Here is a 7,025-nt window from a genome sequence, read left to right as displayed (position 1 = left end):
TTCAGCTTTTCAGTGTCTATTATATTTAATAGTAGTTAGTTGTGTATATTGAATAAGAGGATAATTTCACTCCCTTGGGTTATTTTTATCTTTCCAGGGCCATTATCACTCAAAGGCACCGCTCTCCCATATATTAACCTGTACTTAAAGTAGGTCATTTAATTACAATGTTGAACTTCAACAATACAACAACAGTCCTACAAATTATGATTCACTTGTTAAGTCTAATATGCCTTTAGGCTAAAGAAATACCTGCACAAAAATAAAGCAAAATAAAAGCAAATAACAAAACAAACTAAATACGCAGATAAACAAACTTTACAAAACTTACATTATCTGTCATCAAAAGAAAACCTGTGAAAACACAAGATAATGTAATAAACATGAGTAATCAAAATAATCAATTACATATCTATCTGTACTAATGATGAATAATCCCTTCTCCTAAAAAAAACAAGAATTCTAGAGAAGTGTCACATACTACTTCCACTAGAAACAGACCCTGCCGGAGTAAGATACCTCCATTAAAGAGTCCCCTCACTAGAGAGAATAATTACGCCCTCTGTAGTCAAACCCCTAGGAATTGATGTACTTCCTAAGAAGTAAAAATATCCAACCCTTATATAACCCCTAGGAATGTGACATTAAAGTTTGCACAATAACTTGAAAAGGTTAACATGAACACAACACAAGTCAAACAATATATATGTACAACTGAAGTTGGTGATCTTGAAATCATCTCCTTTTACACATCAGCAATGCTTTTGACAATTTGAAAAAGAAATTCAAAATGGTAGCAACGTGTAGGCAGAGCTATTGAATATAATATCAGTCCTTAATCTGGGAATTCTTGTTTATGCTAAACTCTTGTCTTTATCAAGTATTACTTAAAAAGATGAACAATTGTATTGATAAAACACTATCGAAGTCGACGTGTGCCTTCTATGTTAAGATGCAAACCCCCATCTCTAATGGCAAACAACTCTCTAACTGGTTTACCAAATCTAAAAAAGCATCTGAAAGATGAAACAAACTGACAATTCCTATTGTCACATAACTTTTTCAATTGTACATTAATTGATTTTATTTTTGGACCCGAAACTTCATGATCTAAAGGTGTAGGTAAAATACTGGAAAAAATTATATATGTATTGGAGTTGCTACGTACAGTTGATATGAGGTCGTTATAAGCACTCATAATACTACCTTCAGAAAAATTAGTTATGGCATTGGTGCCAACGTGTAATATTGTACACGGAGATGACACTAAGTCTATATTCTTTGCAATTCTTGCCGTGAGACGAGTAATATTTATTCCTGGAAAGGGAATTACTTTTGCCTGGCGAATATCTGTCACGTATTTCGCTATGGAATCTGACAAAATGGTGACTTTAATATCTGTAAAAATATATAAAATTGATACTAAACTTCTCAGCGTAATTGTTATACAACAATTTGTTTTTTGATCAGATAAATTTGGAAAACATCTCCCGAAGAATATTAAGTTTCTCTACCCACGAAAGTTCTAAATAGCACTTATATGCGTCAGATTTCCAGTCACCTAGTAACTGGATGTGTTCTGGAAGAACATTAGACTGAAATGCCAGAGTAGCAAAACCTCTTCTGAAAGAATGCGTAGAAAAGTCTCTTGGATTTAAATTAATTTTGTAAATGCATTCCCTGAACTTTTTGAGAAAAAGCCGATATGTGATGCTTTTACCACCTGGCAGACAAAATAACACACCATATGAGTTATTAATATTCAATTTAATTAGCTTCCAATATGCCGAAACAGGGCATAATTTGGATGACAGACGTAATAAGGGAGACACAACTTCCCTTTCTCCATACTGTATTGTTTCTGACCAGCGAAAAGGTACTAAAAGGTAATTAGGAAATATTTCAATATCGTGTTTGTGTAAGAACTTGCCATTAGCTAAATCATGTTGTGTGGTTGGTACTAAATTAGACTTGCGAGCAGCGAGGAAAAGGGCAAAAACAAACAAGCACCAATAAACTATGTCATTTGGATCCGAAAAATCTAAAATTTCGTAAATATTGTTCAGAATTTGGAATGGTGACTGGTTGAGCTGCTCTATGTACTGTGTGTTGTTTTAATCTGGCCATTCCTCTCAAAGACAATTTAAGCAGATATATGTTAATATGCTCAAAATCATACCCCAGAAGGGCATGCATAGTTTTGATTCCCGAAATATAATTTCGTATACTGTCTAAAGATTTAAATGTCCTGCTCAAAAACTGAGCGTAAAACTGTAATGTTTGTATTGAAGTAGATAAAAATTTAAAATTAAAAAACAAACAGAACAATAAAAAACTCTCCCATTGAAGTTTTAAGTTCTTATTTGTACCTTTTGCAAAGGCTGAAGCTGTGGAAAGCTTCAGTTCCTGTCTCAACTTGAGTAATTCTGAAACAGAACCAATTTCTAATTACAGAAATTACCACTCGTGTGAAAACTGAAAACAACTATCTGTGACATTTAACTCTGTTAATTTACCCAACTGTGCACATAAGCTTTGAAACTCCAGTTGATAAGAAGAGTGTAAATGCCATCTTGATAAACAATCAGACAACCTATTTGCTGAACCTTCTAAATGACACGCCTTAACCTGAAACTCATGTATTGATGCTAGAAAACAAATTTCGCGAAGACACTGCTGCAAAAATCTGCATCTAGCTTTACCTGAATTGACTACTATACAAGCAGCCTGATTGTCACAAAAAAGTGATAATCTTTTTTCCCTTCCACTGTGAACCCCAAAGTTTTAGGCACACTATTACAGACAGGAGTTCTAAACCGCTGATATGTATGTTTTTTTCCATAATGAACTTTGGAAATTCCCTATGAAAAAACTGGGAACCAAACATGCCACCACAGCCTGACAAACAGCTGTCAGGTGAAAATATACCATCAGCAACAGACCATTCTCCATAATCTATCAAGGATATTCCATTATACAATGGTAGAAATTTATCCCACCAACACAAATCTTGTTTAACCTCTAAAGGCAGTGGAAAGCTGAGATCATTATGTGCATAACATTCTCTGAGCCAATTTAAAATCCGATTTATGAAAACTCTACTGGATGGAACACAAGCTCCAACAAAATTTAGTTTTCCTAGCAACTTTTGTATATCCTTCAAAGAAGCGTTTTGTTCTGTTTAACCATTCCTTGATTAGTAACTTTATCTCAGAAAGCTTATCAGGAGTAACCTGCATTGTCATGCTTTCACTATCAAAAAGAACTCCTAAAAATATCATAAGGGTGGATGGAGAACAAGCTTTTTCCATCGCTTCATCAATTCCACTCTTAACCAATAAACTACGCAACAGTGAAAAGGCAAACGGTGCAATAACCTTATTTTCTGCACCCGCAAAATCATCCAAGTAATTTAATACGGCTAACCCACAGTTCCACATCATATACGCAAAAGCGTTTGTAACACGTTGACAAATTTGAGCTGCCGACCATAACCCCGTTGACAAGACTGTGTCACAAAATATATGACCTTTGCAAGAAAAAGCTACCAAGTTATAGTTAAATGGACAAATACTGATCTGTCTGTATGCTCTACTTAAGTCCAATTTATACATTAAGCAACCCTGACCTTTACTTTTAATTAAAGCAATAAAGTCATCAATTTTAGGAAAAACCAATAGTACCTCTTCTCCGAGATAACTATCTTTAGAAATATGATCATTAACAGCTGAACCATCTTTTGGAAAGCTAAGATCTAGGATAACTCGTCTATCATCTTTATTGGCCTTTGGTACAGTGTTAAGTGGACTAATTTTTATTTGCTCGGCAAACGGATTCTCTGAAAAGGGTCCTATGATTGCTCTATTTGTTGCCTCCTTAATATTTCTCTAAGTCAGTTGGAAAATCTCTTGCTCCTTTGTGATTTTTAATTCCTAACTTATTATCCGAACTGCTTGATTGTACCTGTATTTCTGATCATCATATCCGATAGGAAAACCATACTTCAGTAAATCACAAACCATGAGATCCGAATAATTATGTAACATTTTTTTCATAAATTCTGTATCTATTTTTGAATTAACTGGAATTTTACAACCCTCAAAATTGTATTTACCAGACTGTTTTACTAAATGATGTATCCTTAATTTGGTTTCAGAATCTTCATTTAAAATATTTTTAACTCTTTTATAAATTTTACATCTATTACCATGCTTACAAAACCCTGTTTCTTTTATGTACGCATTATTTTTGAATGAATCAATACAGAACTTTGGTAAAAAAATGTATACTACAGTTCGGTTACTTTCATTTTTTGGCAGTCAAGCAGAGAAATGTGGACAGGCCGACGAACATTCAGGATGGTTCAGTTCCTTATGATCAGTTTGCCAACAAGTTGCGCATATGTGCTTCGCCAATCTCATTTTTCCTTTATAAACCATCATATGTGAATTATTGCTGGAGCACTTGTTTCTTTGAAATTTAGAACAAAACCACAACTTTTCACTATCATTGCTGCTGCCTGAGAAGAGAAACTTTTTGATTTAGAAACATTCTCTGATGATTTGGCCTTTGCTTTATATCTGGACAGACAGTAATGCATTTTCAACATACTGGAAATCACTGTCCCACTTTTTGTGACGTAAGTCTATCTCTCTCAGAACTGCCGCATAAAGTGTTCTTATCACGAAAAGTCATATGCACTATTCAAGTACATTAACCTTTTTAACAACTCAAGCCTACCTTGCTTCTCAATTTGGAAGTTTTGCTACTGGAAATGATTTCAATTTCACCAGCTACAAACAAATTTATCTCTAAGTTATTGAATTCTATATTATGGCTTACAAAGTCAAATCTTAAATGAGCCTGAGGATATCTTTGTTTATAGGTGACAGAATCAGAAGATTTTGATTTAATACCTGATTTTTTCTTTTTACTCTTAGATTTTTTCCTGTTTGAAGAAGAACTTGATGAGTCTAATTTTGTTTCACTAGAATTCAACGAGCTACTTTCACTAGAGCTTAAAATATCAGAGTCACTAGAATTGCTGTCAGCTAAAATCCTTAACTTAGACAATTCGTGTATTGCTTTTTTCTTCAAACCCGGGATTTTTCTCAGATCATTTATATTTATTGTGTCCATACCTTTGTCTTCTTCTTTTTTCTTCTTCTTCCCGCCAGATTTGTCTTTCCTTGACCTATCCGAATTTTCGCCAGTTTTGGTCGTTGTTGAATTGTCCGAATTCTCGGCAGTTTTGTCTTTCCTTGGCTTATCCGAATTCTCGGCAGTTTTGGTCGTTGTTGACGCTTCAGATTCTAGTTTCTCTAAGTCCTTTTCTCTCTCTATCACCTCCTGTCGAAGAGTCTCAAGTTCCTGTTTTTTTTACGCAGTCGCTTGGTTTTTTTCTTCTATTTCTGCCAATTTCTTCTTCAGATTAGCAGTTTGGAGGCAGTAAACAGTTTTGAGCCGTTAGTGTCGAATTAGCCGGGGTGAAATTTACAAATAAGAGGCAATTTACGGAATGAAGTGCATATTTGAACTTCTAAATAATAATAATTGCTAGAATTGAAGTTTCAGCGGCTAGAATTGAGTTTCACTTATTTAAAAAAAATTAGTTGAGTAGCCTTGATCTTGATAGTATGACGTAATGACTTGCAGGAGCGTATACAGGTTACACTCTACCAATTCAAGTCCTTATTTATTTCATATTAATAACAAAACATTCAGACCTCATTTTCAGCACTTTAGAGCATTTCAATGATATGAAAACCATATATGCTCATTTAGTATAACATGTCTTCTTATCAAAAATAGAAAAATATTGACATGTTATGTTGAATATAAGAAAAATAATCTGTTCTGAGAAACATCACCCTCTAAAAATGCCCCCATGAAAACAGCCGTTTAGCAGTTACGCGTAGGTAGACATTTTTCGCAAAGAATAAAACTTATTCCAAGAAATTTACAATGAAAATGGTCTAGATCTATTCTCAGTACTATAAGCAATAAACATAAGCCAAAAATTTAACTGTCACCTCCTCATGTCACTCATTATACCAGATTTCATCCATAGCATGGAACTACATTTTGGACTACTTCACATGTAACACTGAGTAGTCATTTCCGGTTTGGTGTAATCCGTCCTACATGCTTCCTCTGAGCTAGCTTAAAGTGGGGTTGTCATTTTAGCAGGGACCTCAGGAAAACTGGAACAGTGAAGAAACGGTACGGATGGCACATATATTTGAGCTTATTTTCAGATTTTACAGTGTTACTGGAGTATGGAACAGTGTAGCAGCTGGGGCTATCATTTTCAGAAAATTTTCTGCAGCGATTTAAAAATTGGCAAATTTAGCTTTTTTCGTCATCAGTTTCCGCGACCGGGAGAGCACAAAATTCAGGTCTTGTAAACAGAAAACTAGATATTAGAGATGTATTGTAGATGGTTTGTAACGATAGACATACAGTGATGTTAATGTTGCAATATCTTTATTTCAGGTGTGTGGTTACAGACTTTTGTGTGAGGTTTTGAAAGTTAGGTAGGCGACTCTAGGCTCAGAAAACTGTTTACTGCCTCCTTTCTTCAACATGTTTCTTCAACATCTGAATGACCCGGCGCATTTTCAGTAATCGAGGGTTTCAGACGCACGCCTTCTGGACTCAAGGGGTTACCCACGGTTTATGGTAATGGTAGACCTTCGTGGAGTTTTTTATAATCAATCTCGGGTTTGCTCCTGTCCGACTTTCTTTCCGCCATACCCATAACTTCACACGTCAAATCAAATAAAGTCACAAAAATTTCACAAAAAACACAATGATGTAATAATTTAACGTTCAGTTCTCCTCTTCGCAAAATATAGTCTCTAAATCACATAGTCTCTAAGTCATTGTTGTAAATTAAATTCCTTTCTTATTAGCAATAAATTTATCAATATCTGGGTCACAGCTAAACCTTCAAATTAAATCAACGTCGACGATTCAACAAAGTGTCGAAAACTGTTGGTCTAAAAACGCGCGAAATTCTATAA

The 7,025-nt window shown here is 34.7% G+C and overlaps 1 long non-coding RNA gene across 1 annotated transcript; it reads left to right on the top strand.

Moving 5' to 3' along the window:
- Positions 1–6,141: 6,141 nt before the first annotated feature.
- Positions 6,142–6,536, top strand: LOC128556020 (uncharacterized). The gene is made up of 2 exons (XR_008370396.1): positions 6,142–6,222; positions 6,496–6,536. It is a non-coding gene; the product is annotated as an uncharacterized LOC128556020 (long non-coding RNA).
- The last annotated feature ends 489 nt before the right edge of the window (positions 6,537–7,025 follow it).

This window comes from Mercenaria mercenaria, chromosome 3, assembly GCF_021730395.1.
Source record: "Mercenaria mercenaria strain notata chromosome 3, MADL_Memer_1, whole genome shotgun sequence".
NCBI classification, from domain to species: Eukaryota; Metazoa; Mollusca; class Bivalvia; order Venerida; family Veneridae; genus Mercenaria; species Mercenaria mercenaria.
The sequence above is the reverse complement of the archived record's forward strand: the minus strand, read 5'-3'. Positions and strand labels throughout refer to the sequence as shown.